Raw genomic sequence first — 22,930 nt, forward strand, 5'->3', positions numbered from 1 at the left:
TCATTTTCTGTTCTGTGGGCCATGAGACGACATTTGCTTTGCACTGTTAGAACTGTAGAAGAAAGCGTTTTTAGTTGATTATTCTATTTGCTTTAATTGTTGAATTTTTCATATTTCTTCTTCTTTAAACAACACTTCTTTGGTTTTTATTCCTTTCTGTCGTTAGCTCGTTTTTGTCGATTCCTAGCCATTTTTTTTTGCTTCCTATTGCACTGAATGGGAAACTTCACCAATCTTCTGCAGCCTGTAACTTGGATTTTTTTAAAAAAACCAAAATGGCAAGACCTATTAGATCTTCAAGGCTTTCTTTCAAGGCTCTGTATTTTAGATGTCAAACACAGGCATGCGTCTTATGATAGTAATAATATTTATTTATATTGTGCTCTACACCAGAGTGCACTGCAACAAATCAATCATATACAAACATGCAACACATTTCTGCATTTACCACTGCCTGACATGAGAGTCCCAGCTGCTTTTCTACTGCTTGCAATTTTGTTTTCTGTCTCATTGTCAGGCATTCGATTCTTGAGGGCACCAGGAACACCCCTTTTCAATCAAATCATATAAAGAGTTCCCATTTTTTAAAAGCCAATTTAAACAGACACACAGATACAGCTCTCTTTCCATCCCTCCCTCTTTCCTTCTAACCTTTCCATAACCTGTGTAGGCTGTTCCAGCCCATTTATAGTTTTGTTTTTTTAAATCTTGACAGAAATGATTTCTTAAAAAAAGAAACCAAATTGATATTTCATTTTTTATCTCAACTGTTTGAAATCCCAGTGGGTTTTTGTGGTTTAGATGAATGCAGCATAAAAGGGCTCTTTTATTCCATTTCCCATTCATTGTAAAAAGAACACCTTGCCCTTCTATTTTACTGAGCAGTACAGATTACCGAAACCACCACTGGTGGATGGATGATAATTTGGAAAGCTTCTTTAGTGTCATGAGCAAACAATGAAGTTCCAATTCTATGTTTTATTTTCACCTGCTCTATCAACTGCGCACCTTGAACCATTCAACCTCATCAGATTGCAATAGCTTAGCAGCGTCTGTCATGGTTAGAACTGGGTTAGGAGACCACCAGGGATCTCCAGACAGAGCTAGCAAAACATGTTCCCTAAACCTTGGACAGTCATTGCTGCCAGTCTGAGCCAGTAGTATTTGGCTAAGTGGACTGAAGGTCTGATTCAGTCGAAGGCAGCTTCCTCCATTCCTGTAAACTCAACAGGTGTCTTGAGACAAGCCATCATCCCTCTGCTTTGGCAGCCCACACCTGTGTGTAGGGGAATGATAACACTGTCTTACTCCACTGAGTTTCCTGGGATAACATCTTTTAGAAGCACTTGACAAGTTCTAATCGTGGCATATAAATACTGAGCAAAAGGAAACTGGAAGGCTTTAATTACTAGGTGAACCGATTCAAGATAAATTCATGTGTGAGCAGAACAACAAGCACAGCGATGCATTGTGCAAAGGAAAACATGCCCTGAACCACTATTTGTTCCGCTCTGTTCGCTTCGGTGCATGATGACAAGAAAATGCTGTTTAGGTTGAAGTCTCTCCCTCTTAATGCCTAGCAGTACATTTTATTTTCAGAATTATTCCAAGCATTTTGACTTTGGAATTACCCCAGAGAGATAGTTACCTTGAGCATTAGACGTACCCCTCCAAATTTTATTCAAAATTCTAAGGCCTGTCATCTTTTCTGAAAGTTACAGGAGGCTCTATGATAAAAGAAAGAAGACAGCCAAAGCTGCCAGGATCTTCCTGAGCAGAAGCTGCTTCCTGATGTTCTTCACAAGAAATAGGCAGAGCGGACTATCCTCCTTTATGTCCAGACAGATTGAGGTTCGTTTCCCAGCATCTCCAGGTAAGGCTGAGAAAAACCCCAGAAAGTTCTTGCTGATGGTCAGTGTTGGTGAGCTTGGGCTAAATGGACCATGGGTTTGGCTGACAAAATGACAGCTTCCTATGTTTGCATTGCAAACATAGTGGTCCTGGTGCCACAAGGCTGTTGTGAAAAGCTCTGCTGTATTCCCACACAAGGGCTTGCGGAGGGAGCCACACACCATCTGGGTTTTACTGCATAAGTAAATGTTGTGTACCTGCTTTTCTTATTTTTTTGGGCCAGGCACATGGATTAATAAATGCCCAGGCATGAGTACCCATCTTTGGATGTTTAGTGCATTTGCAGATTCAGGGTGTACAGTCCTGAGAAAAATAAGCATAGCTCACATGTCACAACTGTCCCTCTTTGCTAGTTGATGTTGTTGTTGTTATCTTCCTTCTCTTCTTTACTTGGATGGGTTTTTTCTAGAAAGGGCTCTAGGGGAGGATTGAATGGTGGACTTCCTGCTTCAATGTAAAATTTGCAGTCTTTCCTCCTTTCTATACGTGTGCCTTAAAAACATGCTCAAGAGAGCTAGGAAAGCATGGTCGACTGCACCAGGAAAAGGAGAGGACAGCATTGTGTATATATATTATTTCTGCATGCCTACTGTTGGATCTTGGCCTAGCTGTCTTATAGCTAAGAAATGCAAAAATTAAAAACAAGGAAACCACTATGGATTGCAGAACCACATCCCCCTCCCTGCCCAGAACAAACAATTAGGGACCATCAACTGGATTTGAGACAATATTGGAAAAACATTAGCATCTTATCAAATGTTTGGGGTTCACAAAATAAGCAGAGGAAGCTAATGGCTTTGGTGTCAGTGGGGTGGTGATGGATCTGCTCTGAATCTGTTTGATGGTGGTGGTGGGTTCAGAGTAAATCCTATAGCACAGTCATAGACCGAGGAGAAGAGGAAGACAGCAGTGGAAACAACAGCAGGAAAGAACAAAGAAAGCCTCTCTCACTTGTTATTAACCTCTCCAAGAGAGAGGTACTTAGATGGAAGGTCTCCAATATTTTATTTTTCCTCCTTTTAAAGTGACTGTTATTTCCTTGATATTTTTAAAAAGCCTTTTGAGGATTCCCGTCTTAAAGAAAAGTTAGCCTTGAGGACTGAGAAATCTCTCCCTATTTCATTTTCTCCTGGATTTGAAGTTGCTAAAGCACATTTTCATCCCCTATGCCAAATATGAAGAAATTTGCCAATGTCAGCAAATCCATTTTTACAAACCAAGAGAAACTGAATACCTCTCCTTATTTTCACTGGCTTAGTTCAAGAGATGCCACTCTTCCCAGCCTGTAGAGGAATATGTTGTCTGAAATGGTGAATATGAGGCATCTTTCAGGAAGAAGTGGCATCAGGATGTAGGCCTTTAAGACTTCAGCACTCAAGCCCTAGGCCTGAATTTTTAATCTGTTGATTTTGTATAGATTATTTAATTTTATTGTCTGCTTTGTATTATCTTTAGATTTTGTTTTGTGGTATTATGTTAACTGCCCAGAGTGGCTTGGGTTGGCAGATAGCGGGTATAGAAATTAAACAAACAAACAAATAAATAGATTAATCTCTTAGTGTTTCTCCGACATTTTATGCCATTCATTTCTTAATGAAAGCTGCTAAATTCTTACTGGAAATGAATAGAAGCAGGCTTTTTATCTACCTCTACTGTTGAGATGCTGAAATTATTGTCATTTGTCCTTTCTTGGGGTCTCTTGATCCCTCCTTGGGGAATGGACAAGGTTTTACCCAGCACACTTGCATAATTATACATGTGCATGAACACCAAAACATGCAGAAGCTTTGTCATGCTGTAGACTTAACTACATTTTGCGCCACAATTGCGTCCCAATGTCTACTGTGAAGGGCTCGCAGGGAACTCTCCATGGTGCTGCCCAGCACGTGCTGCCCTTCCAGACCAACCTACAACACATTCAGCAGAGTGGCACCACCAACAACAGGGAGAAAAGGTTCAGAGGTGTCTTCTTGTTGAAGAATACGAATGCTACAAACATGGCCCTGTTTTCATAGGTGAAATCAGAGCGCGGGAAATGTGGTGCGTGGAGATAGGCATGCCGGATATGCAGTCAAGTCATTTCCAATTTAACAGTTTTTATGAAAAAAATGTACTGTCATTAACAGCCCTGCTCAGTCTTGCAAATTCGGGCCTGTGGCTTCTTTTATTATGTGAACCTTTCTCGTGTTCTGTCTTCCTCAGCATTGTTCTGTTTTCCTAGGAGTCTTGTTGTGTCATGATATGCCCTAACAATGAGAGTCTCCATTTAGACTCCTTGGCTTCTAATGAGAACTCAGGCTTAATTTGGACTAGAAACAATTAATTTGTCTTTCTGGAGCGCTGTAGTACTTGTAAAACTCTCCTCCTTGTGAAATCACAGGATGTACAATACCAGAGGCCTGTTGAACTGCTGAGATTTGAAACGATTACCTGGGTATTGGTTTCAAATCCCAACAAAGAGACATGTAATACAGCAAAGAGACATATATTCCTAAAACTATTAGCCAATCTCCTAATTTTTTTTAAAAAATGAACCAGAGCTGAAAGACTTCAGAACCATCAGTTTGTCCACGACCATTTTCCCATTCAAAAATGCCCAGCACCCCACCTCGCTCTACCCTATGTCTTCTGCGCCCCCTTGCAATCCCAAATCCCCTGAGTAATGTGGAACTTTGCCCCCCCCCCAGTCCCCTTGAGAGGGTTCTGGGGATTATAACCAAGATGTCCCTTTGTGGGCCAGGAGAATAAAAGTCAGTGTTATCTTAATACTGTGCCTAAGATTTATTAACAGAAGATGCAGAAAGGACAAGATCATTTCTGCCTATCATAACCACCTGGCAGAAAGCCATTCTCTCTCTCTCTCTCTCTCTCTTCCTATTCTCCATCACCTGGCAAATGCTGTCAAGGGTAGGTCATTTGATTCCTCCGCCGTCAATACAGGAAGGTGATAAATGTGTCACATCACATTTTGTGCCGCTGTCTTCACCCTTGTATGCGGGAGGGGGGGGAGAAAAAAATGCTTTTTTGTCAATACACATTGATTTTTCTCTTAGAATCAACGAAGTAACTGAAACAAGGAAAGCTGTACCATGTGATCAGAGGAAAGCATGGCTTGAGAGGTTACTTTTCAAAATAATGGGTTATCAGCCAGTTCTGAGCCTCTCTCCAAGTGAGCAGTTATTTTTATAGCCATAACAACATTTTTTTTAAAAAAATGGTAACTATGTTAGTTTGTTCCCCCAACAACCACAGAGGCCAAAATCCATTTTCAGCCAGAGGCCTAAATCTCTTGTATTCCCATTTACTATGTACGGATGTGACAGCTGGACACTGAAGAAAGCAGACTGGAAGAAAATGGATGCGTTCGAAATACGGTGCTGGAGGAGAGCTTTGCGGGTACCTTTGACTGCCAAAAAAGACCAACAAGTGGGTCTTAGAGCCATCTAATGGAACTGTTGCTGGAAGCAAAAATGACAGAGTTGAGGCTGTCTTATTTTGGGCACATCCTGAGAAGGCAAGACCTGCTGGGAAAGTTTGAGAACAGCAGCCAAAGAGGGAGAGCAAATACGAGTTGGACCGACTCCATCAAGGAAACCACAGTCTTTTGTTTACCAGAGCTGAGCAGGGATGTTAAGGACGGGACATTTTGGAGATTTCTCATTCATACTCAAGGTCACCATGAGTTGGAGGCAAGTGGATGGCATGTAAGAAAAACAACAAGAAATCCAGTCAACAGTCCCAGCTGGATTAAAACTTCTGGGAATCGTATTAGTATTCATTGTGTTAGAACATAAGAGCCATGTTAATAAATTTACCATTAGAAGGGTTACCACTAAGACTTCACAGTGAGCAATTGATTCAATGTTTGGACTAGCAGTTTGATTTAGGACAGTTGTGTGCCACCTAAAAGACTAGCCACTTTTATTTCAGCACAAGCCTCACGTGTGTTTGCATCTAATATTCTGCAACACCTTAGCAGGACTTCCGTAGGTGCCATCTTTGCTACACAGTCGTAACGCCACAGTTGGCATGATCTATCTAATCTTAGGGTCTGTAGTTTAACAACATACAGTACTTAGAAATCTTGGCTTAGGGATGTTAGGTGTGTTCCCTTGAACTCCAATGGAAGAATTCAAATTCACCTCAAAGGACAAATCTTAGGATTCAACAGGAAGGAATCACGACAGTTAAAGAGGTATTGAACAGCTATAACAATTTAGGGCAGATGCACTTTTAAGTTGCTCTCATTCACCTTAAAGAATATGGGCACATAACAAATCTTTCTGGGTTTTGTTTCCTGAGGATGTTTTCAGAGAAAAGCTTGCAGAGCCAAGATAAACAAAGGAGAGGCTCCCATCGTCTTCCCCGACCCTCCCATTGCTACAGAAAGCTGTTTGGGTTTTACAGCTTTAGTACCAAAATACAATTGACCATCCCTGTGTATAGACAAGTGTGGGGTCAGTCTTTCTATGCCATTCAGGGGGGGGGGAATGCCAGCTGTGCCCTGAAGAAGGAAGCTGTACCATTCTGGGTGCAGCTGCTTTCCACAGGAGTGACCTCCTGAACCATGATGCAACAGACTGGAAACTCCACCAGCGCTTCACTCAAAGTATGCAATGGAAGGCTTTAAGCATGAATTAAATATGAGAATGAATTCCACCACTCTGCATGTGCTGTTTGGAGAATAAAATGCAATGCTGCATCTCAGGGTAACCTCACCATTTCACAGAACGAAGGGATGTGTGATTTTCAGTTTTGGAGCACATGGTGCAAACAGTCAGAGAAAGTACAAAGGCTGCTTCTCAGGAAGGATGCTGAGCGGGTCCACAGAGTATCAAGGGTGATATTTTGTGGCCATGGCTTTGTGTGTTACTTTGAGGGTCAAACTTGTCAATATGTTTAGGACATTCTTAGAAGTTGGTGAAAAATGTGTTTGTTTGATACCATGCACTTTTCTTCACCAAAACATCTTGCATTTATCATGCTTTTCTTTTCTTTTTTTACACAACCTTTCTCCCTATTTTGTGACTGGTCATTGGAAGGTAAACATATATTGAATTTGCAAGTCTGATCGCTGAGGTGTGTATTTCAGCAGTATATTCCCACGTACTATGAGGGCTGCAGTTAAGCTCAGAGCAAACAGAAAGCTCCAAGAGGGGTAGCCGATGATGCCACAGTTCCTCCTGAGGAAAATATTTCAGGGCACCAGTCTGTGAGAACTGAAAGATACCCACTCCCTCTCACATTACAGTCTCACATACTGGATGAATCTATTATCTGATATGTTCCTATGTAAGATTAGTTCATGTGGATTTCTTTTTCACTTACAGGCATTGCTAGGTACTTGCACGATCCAGGTCTGCATCATGTAAGAGAACAAATCTGGGGGGGGGGGGGAGGGAGTGCTTCTTCATTACAGGGCTGAATTTGTGGCCCCTGGCACATACATTCAGGGATGTGGGAAGCAGATTCAAGACCTTAGAAAGAGGTTGGGGGGTGAGAGGAAACAGGCTGATCTCCATGGATTTGTTTTCCTCCCTTGTATATATGGTGGAGAGCAAACCTCTGGCAACCCAGGCTAAGAGAGGGGTCATAGCAACTGGCGTACGGGCCAAAGAGATGCCTGCTGACAACAGCTTGCAGAAGCCAGGCGGTGGGAAGCAGATGGGGGAGGGGGAGGCCCTTGGCCAGCACTGCCCTAATCCTGGCTTTAGCTGGAGTTATGCCTTGCATCTGGCATGGAGCAGCAGAGGGCGAGCGGTGTTTCCACATCCATCCGTTCATAACACAGTGGACCCTAAATGCCAACCAACCAGCACTCTCAGGTCTTTATGTGGATTGGGGGAAATCCCTTGAAGGTTTAATTCCATCAGCAAAATATTGCGCTATTCCCTACCCCCAGCCCCAAACTGAGATTAATCCGTCTCCTTCCCATATGTTGTATTGCATGAGGCAGAAAACTGCCACAGCTCAGAGCAACGTCTGGTCTGGTCTCTCTTGTGCAGCAGAAGCAACAAAGGATTGAATGATGAGCACTTTTATTAAGGCATACACCCTGGCTGTCGGTCTGGCAGGGAGTTGATCCACTCACCTTGGAGGCAGAGCTTGGAGGAGTTACTTTCTTTGCCCTGCCAGTCTTTCTGCACGAGAGTGCATTTGTGTTTATTATTTAGTATTTTGATTTAATGTGCCTGAGGAACAGAGTTTAAGAAGGCTTTCAAACATCATTAAAAACTTGTTAAAAACCAGGCTGAATAATAAAGCCATGATGACACTGTAGGGGTCAAGATGTTAAAACAGTGTGTGCTGACGTAAAAGGCACTTCCCTGGTCTGAAGCCTGACAGGGGCTCCTGCAGGACACACAGCTGGCCCTGGCCCATCAACCCTCTAGGACAGCCTGTTTTGCGCGGGCACCCCCTCCAGAGATTGGAGATCCTGGAGAGGTACAGGTTGTGTCAATACAGGAGCTTGACCAGGGAGGAACTAAGGTGGCAGAGAGGCCCTGGGTTCATGGCTGTGTGTCCAATCAAGCAAAGAGTAAGAACTGAGCCAGGTGTTTTATAGCTCTGCAACTATTTGTTTGCTTTTCGTTTTTGTCCTCTTTTGCAAGAGATCCCTGACCCATTGGCTGAACCTGGAGATGCTCAAGGAGACCCAGGGAGTGAGTGGGTAAGGGGATGTCCCACATGATAGTTTTCAGAAATAAAATGGCAAGAAATCATTTTGAGCGCTCAACCGCCTGTTTTGAGGCTGGCTGAAATGGGCATGGATCCCCTTTCCCTGCCTGACTTTCCAAGTCATAAACACAGGGTCTGACAGTGCCTTCCATGATTACTTCTGGATTGTTCATTCGACCGACATGTCTCGTTCACTGTCTGGAACGTTGCTTAACATTGTCTTATGAAGGACTGTCATTTTTTAAATCCTCCTTTGCAATTACATTTAATCTCCCTTCCCCATTAATCTGATTTTCCTGACCCCAACCCTAATTCTCCACAAGGATTCCTCAACCTGCTGTTCTGGCTACTCAATCCCAGGGAATCTAATCATGCCTGGAAATTCAGATTTGATCAGCTTAATCCATATTTTTGCATTATTTGTTTTCCAAAGCCTTAGTTATTCTATATCGGCTCCAAAGCCAATAGGATGGCAAAGTAGTATTTGGAAAAAAAACCCTGTACAAACAAGATAGTGAATTGATTATATTCTGAAACACAGTGCTAACTCCTTTACCAAATGAAAGTTTACCACCAAACCTTAGAGGACTGAAGGCAGCAAATTCTTCAGCTTCGGGAGCTAAACCATACACCTATATAGTGTTAACATTTCCCAGGTGATTATCTTTTCACTCTGCAACCTTTCATTGATAGTGGAGCCAGCCTATTAGAATTTGCATTTCCTTGAGATGTAAGATCATCATGACCTTAAAACTGTAGGGCTGGAAGGGATCCTATGGATCATAGAATCCGGCCCCTGCCAATGAGGCACCAAGGGGGAATCAAACTCCCAACCTCTGGCTCTGCAGCCAGAGACTTCAACTACTGAGCTGTCCACACGGATCTTTCTAGCATTTTTATGATATCCATTTACAAACATGCAAAACTGAGCAGGAGGATTCTGTGACATGCAATGCCTGTCTCAATGGAAGCACCAGTTCTCCTGAAAGAAAGCTGCATGTTGCAGGAGAAATCCCTCTGTCCTTTATTGGCTTTTTGGCACCTGGCTGCAAAATTCAGATACCTTTCATCTTCACAAAAGCTAGATCACAGTTGGCAAACTCTAACTGGCCAAATAGCTGTTCAGCAGCAGCCATCGTTAAGTTAATGCTGCTCATTTAAGACCCATCTTCCAGCCCTTCCTGTCCATCAGAGACCATCTTTTACAACCACTTATTTTAAAAAGGAGGGGGGGAATTGGCCCCCTCACTCAAAGTAACAGAATAGCAATCCTCATTAACAAAAGAGCAAAATGGGTGACTGATGAATACTTAGCCGTGGTCTGTGTCACCCTGGAGATACTTTTGCTGAGATTAGTGCCTTGAAATATTTGTACGGAGGATGATGTTTAGAAGGGGAAGGAATGAATGGCAAGGGGCCTCTGTAGATATGGTTTGGCCATATCCGAATGCTAGTTCCTAGAAGACAGGTGTGGGTAGAGCTGTTGAGACAGGAGAAAGCTGCTGCTTTTGGACCACGGCTCCCAAAATCTACCAACCAGCCTGACTGCCATGAAAGCTGGAAAAGTTCCTCTCTCTCTCTTTTGGGATGTCACTGTTAGAATCTTCCAATCCATACAGTGGTTCTAGGAATTGTTGCCCAAAACAGCAACATCTGTAAGCACCTCCAGTTGCTTCGCTTTCTCACATATTTCATCACAAAATCTTGGTATAAATCCATGTCTGGAAAGTGGTGGTGCCTTCAACCTGTCTTTCTGTGTTCATTATCTGTTTGAACAGCTCTCTGCTCCTTTCGCCAAATTACTCCTCTCTACCCAGCCAGGAGCACTAAATTATAACTCATTTCCTGCTACGGAGTGGCTAGGCAAAACAGTTAAACAGGGTTTTGTTTGTTTGTTTTTTCAAACTTGTTCCAAAATAATTGGAGGTGCTTGCTGGCCGAGTGCCAATGCCAGGGCATGGAGGCAGGGTGGGGTGGGAGAGAACTCAAGCTTGAGTGCCTCCCCCCCTCGTGCCTCTCTCTAGACTATCATAATAGGTTATTCGTACATAATCCTCTTTGAGTTGGGAGGTTTGCGTACAATAGTCTGGGGGCCATTATTAATCGTAATACATTTGAAGAGTGGAATTAGAGGTGGACTAAGGGGGGGGATGGCTTTCCTTTTCCCCCTCTCTGTCTGCTGCCTGCCTCTCCCTCCACAAACTGCCATCATGTCAATGCAATCATGTATGAGGCTTTTAATAAATGGATCTCATCTTCTTCTTACGTTATTTTCCATTTCCTTGAAGCAGAAGCTCTGGAAATGAGTCTAAGACCCATCAGAAGACATAACCAAGAGAAGTGTTGCCCAAGGGAGTCTGGATCGGTGGACAAGGGGGGGCGGCGGAATGTAGCTGAGTAGTAGACAGTGATCCAGACCAGGTCCAATCTCTGCAGCGGTCAGGCTGGATTAGGAAGAAGTCCTGCCTAGGACAATGTTCTCAGCCTGTGCAAGCCATCTCTTTCTAACCAATGGAAACCAAGAATTACATTCCAGCCATTAGATTCAGATGCAATGAGCCCAGAGTTTGAAGAAATTACTTCTTTTGGAATGAACTCCTAGAATCTCTTCAGCCAGCAGGGCCAAAATGTTAATTTTCCAGGCTCCAGGAATCACCCAGATGCATAGAGCATTTTCTGAGATGCCCTATACAATTTCAGAATGGAGTAGCTAGCAGCTAGCAGGAACCAAATACATCTTTCAGCTGTTGAGAATTCTTGTCTGCAGTCTTAATTTCCTTTGAGTCTTGGGACAGAATTAAGAGACTTTAGGTAGATGGGCATCACTGACTTAAAGCTGGCTCAAGTGATGAAAGCGCAGGCTTTCTTTACCTCTGCCTGTTGCAAATTTTGCTTGTGTTTATTTTGAATTGGTCACTGGAGGGGGGCGGGATATAGATTCTATTTGCAAGTCTGACTGATGAGGCACAGAGATGTGATGGAAGTACAACCGTGAAGGGAAATCATGATAGGAGACACACCGTTCCTTTAATAAGATTTGTGGTTTTAATGCACTGCAGCTAAAATGACACACAACCACTTTGTCATGAGTTAGAACCTGAACTCAAGCTGATGAGGAGCTGAAGAGCCCCTGCAGACACTACCAGACCCTTCTAGGAGGTCTAGGAGGCTGAATAGCCAGATGAAGGCAACTCTGTGACAGAGTCGGAAGAGGAGGCTGGACCCACACCCAGCCCAGCAGAATGCCATAGACTGAAGGCATAAGGCCCCCAGGCAAACTGCTCACCTGCAAGGAAGACTTCTTCATGAAAAGAGCTTTCCTCAGGCATAGGGGTCTCATTGAGGGAAAGGTCTTCCTCCCAGAGACACCAGCAGTTCAAGTCCCTCTAGCTGAGCCCATCTTCCTAGGGAAATCAGCCACTCAATCCCCTGCGGCTGGATCTCCAGCTGCTTAGCAGTATAAACCTCTGCCTTTGGAATTGTGTCTTTTTCAGGGACACCATCTTTTTGGAGGTCCAGATTTTGCCTACCGTATCCTGACTCTGGCTGTGACTTGCCTGCTGTGTATGATGTTGGATCGAGTTGAGTGTGTTGCTTGGACTCTCTCTGCCTGTTTGCTCTTACCGCCTGACTGTCTTGACTCTCGACTGTTCTTGGACCTCGGTTTTGGATCCGCCTCCCCTGCTTCACCCAACTTGCTGGTAGGACTTCCTTTATTTGACCTCAACAAAGAACAAAAACACTACCAACAATAAACACTAACTTAGGTTTTTAATCTGTACAGGACATGCTGTTGAATGTACACCAGTATGCCATAGATGTTTTTTAAACAAACAAACAAACAAACAAACAAAGCCTTTGTGAACCTGGTGTTCTCTATGTATAACCCTCCTGTCATCCTCAAACAACACAACTGTTAGGTGGGGATGATGGGACTTGTAGTCTAACATGACTGGACAAGAGTAATGTTTTCTTTCCCCTGCATCTTCCTATGTAAAAGCAACAACATTCCACTGGAGCACTTTTGATTTATTTTGCCATCTGTTGAGAACAGTCTGTTACTGATAGAGATAATTTCTGATTCCTTTCACATCACTGTGGTTTTGGCAAGTGGTGGATAACCTTGAAGACAAAGCTTGAACAATATCTTTGGCATATCAATTAACCTTCTACCAAACAGCTTAATCAAATGGATCTGCACGGAGCTTGTTACTGGATTGAACATCTATTTCCTATAAAAATGGTCAGTAGATCTGTACAGATCTTAGTTTGTATATTAGGAGCAGAAAAGTGACTTTCCTGGACCCCAACTCTGAGAATCTGCCACCAGCGGCCTTCATCCTTCCATATTTCAGCTCTTCCCATCCTGACTTTCCCTACATGGGTTAGAGAGCAGAGATCCTGCACAGGGTATCTAACCCCCAGAGTTCCTTCATAACACTCTTGCAGGTGGAAGAGCATTTGCAGGGGGAAGAGTCTGGAAAAGATATGGAGGCTAAGGAACCAGTCTTCATAATGAACTGCTGGATAGCTCAGGGGTTTAGGTCTCTGGCTGTAAAACGAGAGGTTGGGAGTTTGATTCCCACTGTTCATCTTCGACAGGGGCTGTACTCCATGATCCATAGGGTCCCTTCCAGCTCTGCAATTCTTAGATAATAATGATGATCTGCCTTCTGGTTCTGAACTGGAAATGTGCTAATTCTGCCATGACTAGACCCTTTCCCCTTCTAGCCAAGGTTATGGATCAGAAATAAACCAAGATGGTAGAGACTGGGCCTACTAAAGTGGATGTGGTGAGACCAATGGGGCAATTGGCATGGCATGATTTGAACATCACTTATCCTACACCTGTACTTCTTGCAAAAAATCTCCTTCCCCTGGATGCATTGGAATCTGGGTGTGGCAGCCTCTAATGATGGTCTGTTGAACTACAGGTGGCAATGTACTCCAGAGGCATTCATTCAGGTCCTAGACTTGACTCTGAACACCCAGGTTATCCATTGGCTCAGCCTGGTGAAGGAGGAGTAGAAGTAGGCTTCTCATTTAATTCAATCTTGTTTAATCCACAGTGTCTTCCTGAATCCTGGCCTATTCCTGTATCTTTAGTTATACTTTAGCTTTGATTTGTGGCTTCCAGTTTTGTCCTCTTGTTTGATTTTTGGCTTTGACGTTGGATTGCTCCTCAGTTTTGACTTTTAGTTTGCCCTTAGGTCCCAACTACTGGCTTAGCTTGCATTCAACTCCTTGTTTCCAGCTCCTGGCACATCATGTCACTATATGTGGGTTTGGGGATCATGTGTGTCCCAGGGGCAATGTGTTGGTATGCCCTAGCTGGGGCTGGAGGAGGAGAGAGATCACCAAATATAGTGACTGGTGGGTAACCTTTGGCTTGAAGATTCACCCACTATGTGCACTTTGTGTAAGCTGCAAAAAAATGCAAAACAGCCAAGTGCAAAACAGTTGCACTCCAAGCTTGTTTTGAAGACAATGCTCTGCCTTTCTAAGCATCTGGGAAATTTCAGTGTACCATGTTCAGCATATAAAACTGAGGTGGAAGGGATGTTTGAGGGCAGATGTTGTGTGAAGGCAAGGCAGTTGCTTGAAGAGGTTTCAAAGGAGCCACCTGTCAAACAAAAGGGAAGCTAGTTCAGGCAGAAGGGAGACCATGACAGAAGGCGTGTAGAGCAAGCTGGGAGATGGGGGTGAAGAGAGCAGGCAAGGCATAGAAAGGTAAACAGCTTTGGAGGTGATGGGATGTGCAGTTGAGGGCAAAGGCCATGCTGTGCATTCTGTTTGCTCAGCACTTCTGACAAAAATGATGTATTCCAGGAAGCCATGTCTTGTTCACAAAGGAAAACCAGCTTGGCCATATTATGCCTCATTTGCAATCATGCTGATCCAAATCCCCCTTTTTGTTCAGAAGGAGAATCATGTTCCCCAAATGTTTGCTATCTAGGGCACATTTGCTGGTGTATGTTTGTTCCTTCACCACCACCCTGTATTAAAATTGGAAGCATTTTGCTTCCGCTCAAACAGAAGTCAAAACCTATGTCCCTGAGCAAGACAGCCTCTTTGACCCTACAAGATGCACAGTTAGGAAAGTGACATAATCCCTTAGGTATCTTGGCCACCTCCCATCCCTGCTTGGAGATATAATGTGGGGCTCAGGATGGGACTTCACTTTCTAAGCAACTGGACTGACCCATAGATTCCTTGTACCTGGCAGCTGTAGCTGCTGTAGCTACCTTTTTGCTTCTCTGTGGATGCCACTGCCGATAAATTAGTCATGCTGGGTTGGATGACTGTGGGTATTACAGTCCAGAAATGTATTGTTCTCTGACTCTGGAACTTCACTGTAAAACTAAAATGCCTTAGAACTCATACCCATCTCTCAATCACTTTTATTATTGGCCATTTTAAGAAAAATGTGTACATTACATATGTGATATACACAATATGGGACCAATTATTCCACCAAATGCCTCCCTAACAGCTCAGGTTGTCCTTTAGGCTCCTTTCTTAGGCACCTCATTCTATGGCAGTTAGGCAAGGGATCACTAAAGAAAGTATCTCTCCTGTGGTTGCTCTCTGTAACCAGGCGTCCCCATTGTGAGAGATATGCCTGGCAGTTTAGCAGAACTTGGAAAAGTTGCTTTTTTTGGATCACAACACTCACAAATCCGGCCCCCACTCCCTGTCAGCACGACGGCCTGAACCATCATTTAGAGCAGATCTTGGAAAAACTACTGTTTTAAATCACAATTCCAAGGATAACCCAATCAACAAAGCCAGTAGCATTTCCAGGTTCTGCTAGAAACCAACTTTCCAGATCTATTGTGAGCTGAGAGTATGGGGAGTTGTAGCCCACCAAGTCTAGAAGGAAACTCAGTGGAGAAGGCTTCTTTACACCTTCTGAGATGGTGACCATCTGCATCACAGAGGAGCTGTCCGTTGTCCTGTACAACCAAGACTCTGCGGTTGGAGCCCATCTTACATCCAATAGGAGACCACCATTGTGGAAGGCTTCCTCCTTTTATATATTGCAAGGTTGCAGACGGAGTAACAGGAGGATTATTTTAAAATTATTGTTATTGTTTCAAAGTGCCCTGTTCTCTTGCGATAAGATGGTTTATAACACATCTAAATTAATTAAATAAAAAACTCTGTTCTCCAACCAGTGGCTTGTTTTTCTGCAGTTTGTCTTGACTGCAGACATTCTAATGAGCTTGGGCTGATATTAGATGATTTTATTAAATATCTTTGGCTTTCAGCCCAGTTTCTACTTCACCTTCAGATGAGGTGAACCTTCTGTCTTTAAAAAATCTTCCATTGATCTCTCACTCTTTAAAGTTCCTCCAGAAAGAAAAAAGGCACAAGAACAGGCAGCAAAACATATAAATGAAGTCTGTGAAAAAGTTGATTTCCCTTTTTCTGTTCTTTTGAAGGGTTATGGGAAAGCCATGCCAAATTTAGCATAAGACTTCATACGCCCACAATTGGAGAAAGTATCTGCTTAGGATTTCAGCTCTCAGCATCCCTAGCCAGCACATTCAGTAGTAGCTGAGTTGTACCCCAGAAATGGATTCATATCAATAGCTGAGGCAGTATTGCCTTTCTTTATATACCTGCCAATTGCTGGAGAACTGCTGGGCAGAAGCTCCTTCCATGTCCCACCATCATGATGCATAGAAGTGCTTTCTTACGGTAGCACCCCAAATGTAATGCCTTTGGAGGTCTGGTTGGTACTGACATCATTCCATGCTTAGGGAGAGCTTGGCTTGGTGTATACTCTTTCCATTTGTGGGTGTTCTTGTTTGAATTGCTGAATTGTTTTAAACGCCCAAATCCTATTGGTGATCTGAGCCAAAGAAGATCATTGGATCAGCTGATTCAGTGGTGACTCAACACATGTGTAAACCCCATTGACTCAATGAACTGGTGTAGCTGAGACTACTCACAGGATGCTATCCCAAATGTTTTGGTTTTTACTTGTTCTTCAGTGAGTTTATTAATTCTATTGACCTAGCAAGCCTGCTCTTAACTAATTAATAGTTTTATTTTCTGTATCATTATTATTTGAAATGACCTTTTTACATATTCTTGCATACTTTAACAAATAAATATTCCCTCCTCACCCCAAAATCTTCTCTCAAAATTGCAGCTCTGGTGGTGGTGGTGGCATGGTGTGGGGGAGAGAAGGGGTATGCTTCCTGAGCTCCGAGAGAGCAATTAAATTCAGTGCCCATTTGAAGTGGATGCAATAAAGTTAAACAAAATCGAAAGCAATATGCTAATTACAAAAACATCCATCAAGCTGCATCTCTCAGAGATGATAGCCCTGCACTTTGTCAGAACTTCTTGACGTGTACGAGAAATTCCAAATTACCCTTGAAAGTCCCCAGCTGGAGAGACTTTCTAAGTGCAGACATAAAAGGGTGTTGGAGCAGATCAGTCGGCTTAGAGCCTGGCTCTGTACTTCACTTTGCTCCTCCGAGCGCTTCAATCATGCAAAAAAAAAAAAGAAGAAGAAGAAAAAGAGAGAGAGAAAAAACTTGCAAAACAGCATCCCCGCACCAGCCCGACTCATTAGCACTGGTCCCAAAAGTAACATCAGTCAGACTGGCTGCAGATTCACTGTGGATTCTTTGCCCCTCAACAGCTTGAGCCCAAATAAATCAATACCTTGCCCAAAAGTTCCCCCTCTAATTGTGGTCTCTTCCCTTTGCTAGGGCTAGGATCTCCAGCCATTGAACCCTCAATGGCTTGCATACAGACCAAGCGACTTTGCAAATCTGTCTCCACTCAAACCTTTAGGCTCCAGCGCTATCTTTTTACAGTTCTTTTCTAACATGGGCCAAACAGCTCTTTAAACAGAGGACTATCCTTAAACCCACAACTGTCCTCAGGCACAGGAAGGGTGAACTGGTGTCTCTCTAGATGTGGTTGGGCTGCAGGTCCCATCATCCTTCGTCACTGGCTTTCTGGCCTATGGGAGTTGCACTCTAAGAACATCCCTGCTCTGCTGAATGCCACAAAGAGAGAACCACCCTCTGCAAAGCTGGACACAGGGCAGCCCCATGCCTTTTTAGAACCTGGGCCTTTTGTGTATTTTGTGGATGTGTGGCATATGTATTTTGGTGCTTTATGCCTTTTTTCTATCAACCGCCCTGGAAATTTTAGATAATAGTCTTAGAACTGCAGAGCTGGAAGAGACTTTCTGGACCACTGAGTCCAGCTCCTGTCAAGGAGGCACAAGGGGAATCAAACTCCCAACCTTTGGTTCCACAGCCAAAGACCTAAAACACTGAGCTATCCAGCAGTCCTTAATTAAAGGGTTTGAACGTGAGTATCTCAGCATGTTAAGTACTTAAAACAGCATGTACATGTTGCTGGACTTGGTCAAGCAAAGGAAGGATCTAAATTTAAATGCTGGTGAGTTAAAATTCTGTGGATATGTTAGGAATAAGTTTTGTTTTTGTTTGTAAGAAAAAAAAACAGCATGGAAATGAGTTTAGGGAGGAAGGAAGAGGGAGGGAGTGACCCGGTTCCACCCCCCACCCTCCCAGCGACAAGCTTACTTATTTTTGAAAAGAACTCTTGTCTGTGTTCTTCGCATCAAAGTAATGAAGCTTTTTTGGGGGGGAGGGGTCCTTATTTTTTGCTTGCATAATTCAGGACATAACAAGGGCCTGTGGCTGAGGAATAGTTCACTATACATCTATGCTGTTGCTGCTGTTTCCCCAGATATGTTAAATTAAAGCTGAAATAAGGCTGCATGTAAAAACAAAAACACATGCAAAAAAGAAAAGGGAGATAGAAAAGAAAAAGCACTCCAAATCTAGAATGGAAGTTTTTCACTGGAACTTTTTGTTATTTTATTTCATTTCAGGTTTCTGAAAAAGTTTTTTTTGGGGGGGGGGGAAGTGGAATTAAACTGTCATACCTCCTCAGTTTCCCTCTTCCCCGAGATCTTGAAGCCTTCACTGCTACTTTGATCATGCACCTTTCACAAAGTCTTTGTGGTTTCACTTTTTTTTTTCATTTTAGCTTATAGAGAAAAAAACCAAAATAGATATAAATGAAAATGTACTGGCTTAAGGGAAGGGTTGCCACATTTTATTCTAGGCAGTGCTCATGTGCTTTTACCAGTTGTGTGGCAGATGGGAACCAGTGAAGACAAAAGGCGGACCTGTTCCATTCCTGACTTCCATACAAACTCAATCGATTTGACTTATGGAGAGAAATGCTGCGCCAATAGGATTCCTGACTGTCATGCAAAAATTAATGGTATAAGACCCATAGAACTGAAGAAACAACATACTTGTTTATAGCAGAGCAATGTTATCTTCCTGACTAACAATTTACCATTTAACTCAGTGGTGTTCAGTTTTTGGACCTGCAGATGTTTTGGTCTTGTCCTCCAACTCCTGGACCATTGGCCATATTGGATGGACCAAAACGGTCCTCGTGGCTAGAGGGCAAAAAGCACTGCTCTAACTTAGGGCTCTTCCAGATGTATTTAGTCACCTCAACATTACTGACTCTGTACCGATGCTAATGATATATTTTCCACTATCTGTACGACCTTCCTCTTGTTTCACTATCATGACCTTTCCTGTTACTTTTCTTTCCTTTTTATCCCTCCTGAAAGAATGGTTTATTTTTATTATTACCTTGTTCCAGGAGGCAGAGGTTAGCACTACAGTGCCTCCCCTTTGAAGCTGGTGTCTGATGAAAGCCTCCCGTTTGGAAGCTTTCCTTTAGTGCTCAGATAAAGCAGGCTCCAGCAGAGACACTCCAGTAGATAAATTGAGATCTTAAATATTTGTTGAAGATTTCTTTCAATGAAGTGGAATGAAGGGAAGAGAAGCAGCTTCTCAAAGGGATGCTTGGAGAACCAGGAACTCCCTAGTGACCAAGCAATTTAAAAAAGCAGGGAGAGACAGAGCATGGAACTTTTGCCCTATCCAAAACATCCCTTACTTGCATTGTCAGAGTCATGACTAGAGGAAAACAAATGTCTCAGCTTGCCCCATGGGAATGGGGGAAATCTCAGGACTTCACAGTTGATTGTTTCACCTCTCCCTCCCAAAAATGAAATGATTTGCAATATGGAAGAAAAGATTTGTTGTTGCTGTTGTTGTTGTTGTCACTTTGATTTACATACCACCCCATTCATGCTGAAGCACCTTTCTGCATGCTTTACAGACAGTTAAAACAAACTTGTTGTTAGTTGTTTAGTCGTGTCCGATTCTTCGTGATCCCATGGACCAGAGCACGCCAGGCCCTCCTGTCTTCCACTGCCTCCCGGAGTTGGGTCAAATTCACGTTGGTAGCTTCGGTGACACTGTCCAATCATCTCATCCTCTGTCGTTCCCCTTCTCCTCTTGCCTTCGCACTTTCCCAACATCAGGGTCTTTTCCAGGGAGTCTTCTCTTCTCATGAGATGGCCAAAGTATTGGAGCCTCAGCTTCAGAACTAAATACATCATTTATAGCAAAAACATAATTTAAAAACTTAAACAGTGGCCCAACCAATTTTCAGAGTAAGCAAGATTGGAGGCAAGGCATTCAACCAGGGTTGACGTGAAAGGTCTCCCTGAAATCTAGTGTTTTAAACTGCCTCCCGAATGAGTACAGCAGGGAGGGGGCCAGATGTAGCTCCTCTGAGAGTTGATTCCATAACATAGGTGCCGCTGCCAAGAAGGCTCTACCTATAGTAGATGATCTTCGGGCATCTCTTAGGGTAGCTACACAGAGGACCCTGGCCTGAGAAGTTCTGGTGGTTCGGGCAGGTGACATTGGGGAAAGATGCTCCAACAAGTAAAGTGGTCCCAAACCCTTGACGGGCTTTATATGTGAGTGACAGAACCTTGAACGTGATCTGGGACACAATGGGTAACCAGTGAAGGCTGGCCAGCCCTGGGACGATGTGATTAAATTTCCTCACACTAGCCAACAGTCTGGCTGTAGTCTTCTCAAAGGAAGCCCCTTGAAGATGTGTTAGCTTCTAGAGCCTTTTGGGCCACAACTCTCATTGACTCTAGCCAGTAGCACAGCCAGCAATAAGGAAGGCTTCAGAGGACAGAGTGCTGTCCTCTGAAGATGCCGGTCACAGAGACTGGTGAAACGTTAGGAAGAACAACCTTCAGAACACGGCAAAGAACCCAAAAAACCCACAACAACACAGGAAGGCTTGGACTTGCTGACAAATAGGCTTGGGTGGTCCATGCCACCACCACCACCACCACCACCCCCGATCTAAAGTAACATGCCTTCTGCTGAGTCGAGTCCCTCTAACCAGTACTGTACTTCTAAGGAGCATTTTGTTTGAAAACACTTGATGTAAACAAGGATTCTACATTAAATCACAGGGAGTTTGGATCAGACACAATGCTGATACCTACTCCCAATCTGCAAGGACAAAATATTTGAAATGCTACCATTAAAAAACCTATATATATGTATTATCACTTGTATGTCATCTCATCGAAAGACTGAATGGTGCACACCACAGTACAGACAATCGTTGCATATATGATGCAACAATCAAATAATAAAACACTTCACATAAATGGTAAATACACAAATAAAAATCATGAAATCCAGATGATGTTCAACTACAACTCCCATCAGCCAAGCTGGCTGCAACAGACGGGAGTTGGATCCAATACTACTTTTCTAGATTGATCCAGAAGCACATACAGTTGGTGGATGTGCACGACGGATTCTTCTTGGGAGTGGGATATCACCGTATGAAATTCCTGACCTTAGAAGACCTTTCTGGCCCCCTTTCTGCTTTTATCTTGGGGAAAAGGGAAGCCACCCTGGTTTTCTAGCATGCATTCAACGCAGGGCTTACCATCCTATCCTAGCAGCCCTGTTCTGCCATTTTCTCCTTTGTACCCCACTGTGGGGAAAATTTATGCTGTTATGCTGTTACAATGTATATGTCTGTGGCAGTAGCAAATGTATATCTATGACAATGGCAGGCCTCATGCTAAAACTGCAAGTCACTAGTTTCCAGTAAGGATGATCATTAACCTGCTGTCTATTGTCTCTGGATAATGTAGTTACAGTCTCTACACTGTTGTGTATTCAAGAACTTGTCTAACTTGTCTATGTACTCAGGAAATTATCTGTTGACCATTATCTGTCTCTGTTTACCAGCACTCTGTTTACTGATGCCTGTGTATTCAAGGAAATTAGTTACCTCTGTTGAAAATAGTATTAATTAACCAGGGCGAAAGGTAGTAGGAATCAATAAATGAGGGCGTGGAGGAGGAGAGAGGAGATTCCGCCTCTGAACAGCTGCCATACACTCGAGTGTCCCGTCTTTTCTTTTCCCCCCTTGCTGGTCAAGGAGAAAGATCCCTGCCCTGAGGCTTCATCTGCAAGACCCCTACTTCCCCTCATCTTGCAGATCCCGACAAAATGGTGCCCTCTCTGAGGTAATTCACCTCTCTGAGGTAATTCACCTATCATCCTACTCATCACGCCCGGTGTGGAAGGGCTACAGCGCGCGCATGCATCCTCTGGATCCCTGCTGCACCCTTCGTCTCATTCTGACCAGCCTGATGAATTAAAAGCACTGCCACCTCAAGCAACTGAGATTGATAACCATCCTTCAATGGATACAACAGGTGCTTGTGCAGAAACTGGTGTCATTTCTGCCCCTCCTGTCACTGAGGGAGCAGCAGAAGCACAGAGAGATGTGCCAGCTGTTTCTGCTAGTTGTGAACTGCCCCCATCTCAAGGCATCCGCAAACTGCAAAGCAGTAACCAGGACAATGGGATGGACTCTTTATCTGCCCCATGGCTTAATGACTGCAAGGCCTTGATAAAAGATTTTTTTCCACCAGCAGAAGGACTCACTTGCCTTCAAGAATGGCAGGATTTAGCATTTAAGCGAGCAAAAATTAATGCTGGTGCATCCCCTGATGGTCCTCTAATGTTTATGGGAGGAGTTGCATTTGCTACTGCTGTTCAGCAAGGCTTCATGACAACAGCTCTAACTCAAGCAGCAGAAGTATCTATAAACGCATGCCAATCAGCAAATCACACTGCATGCCTGACTCCCTTCCTTGCTGGTCCAAAAGAAGAAGCAGCTACCTCAGTGTCTCCGCCTGTTCAGCCAAAGTTGCATTATGTCCCAGCGAATTGGGACCCAGGCCCAGATTTCTTTGATATCATGGACTGGGGTACAAAAGCAGCTCTACAAGCATTTGATGGATCATATAAGGAAGGGGAGAAGGAAGAGAATCTAAGGGGGGTAACTGCTACACCCAACATGAAGCTGGTTTTGAACTGCTTTTTCCATGTGCTAATCCTGTTTGGGTGAA

At 43.5% G+C, this 22,930-nt stretch overlaps 1 long non-coding RNA gene across 1 annotated transcript; it reads left to right on the plus strand.

Annotated features, from left to right (window-relative positions):
* Nucleotides 1–1,719: 1,719 nt before the first annotated feature.
* Nucleotides 1,720–18,397, plus strand: LOC144584579 (uncharacterized). The gene is made up of 2 exons (XR_013538926.1): nt 1,720–1,873; nt 12,084–18,397. It is a non-coding gene; the product is annotated as an uncharacterized LOC144584579 (long non-coding RNA).
* The last annotated feature ends 4,533 nt before the right edge of the window (nt 18,398–22,930 follow it).

Source organism: Pogona vitticeps, chromosome 12 (assembly GCF_051106095.1).
Source record: "Pogona vitticeps strain Pit_001003342236 chromosome 12, PviZW2.1, whole genome shotgun sequence".
In the NCBI taxonomy this organism is placed as follows: domain Eukaryota; kingdom Metazoa; phylum Chordata; class Lepidosauria; order Squamata; family Agamidae; genus Pogona; species Pogona vitticeps.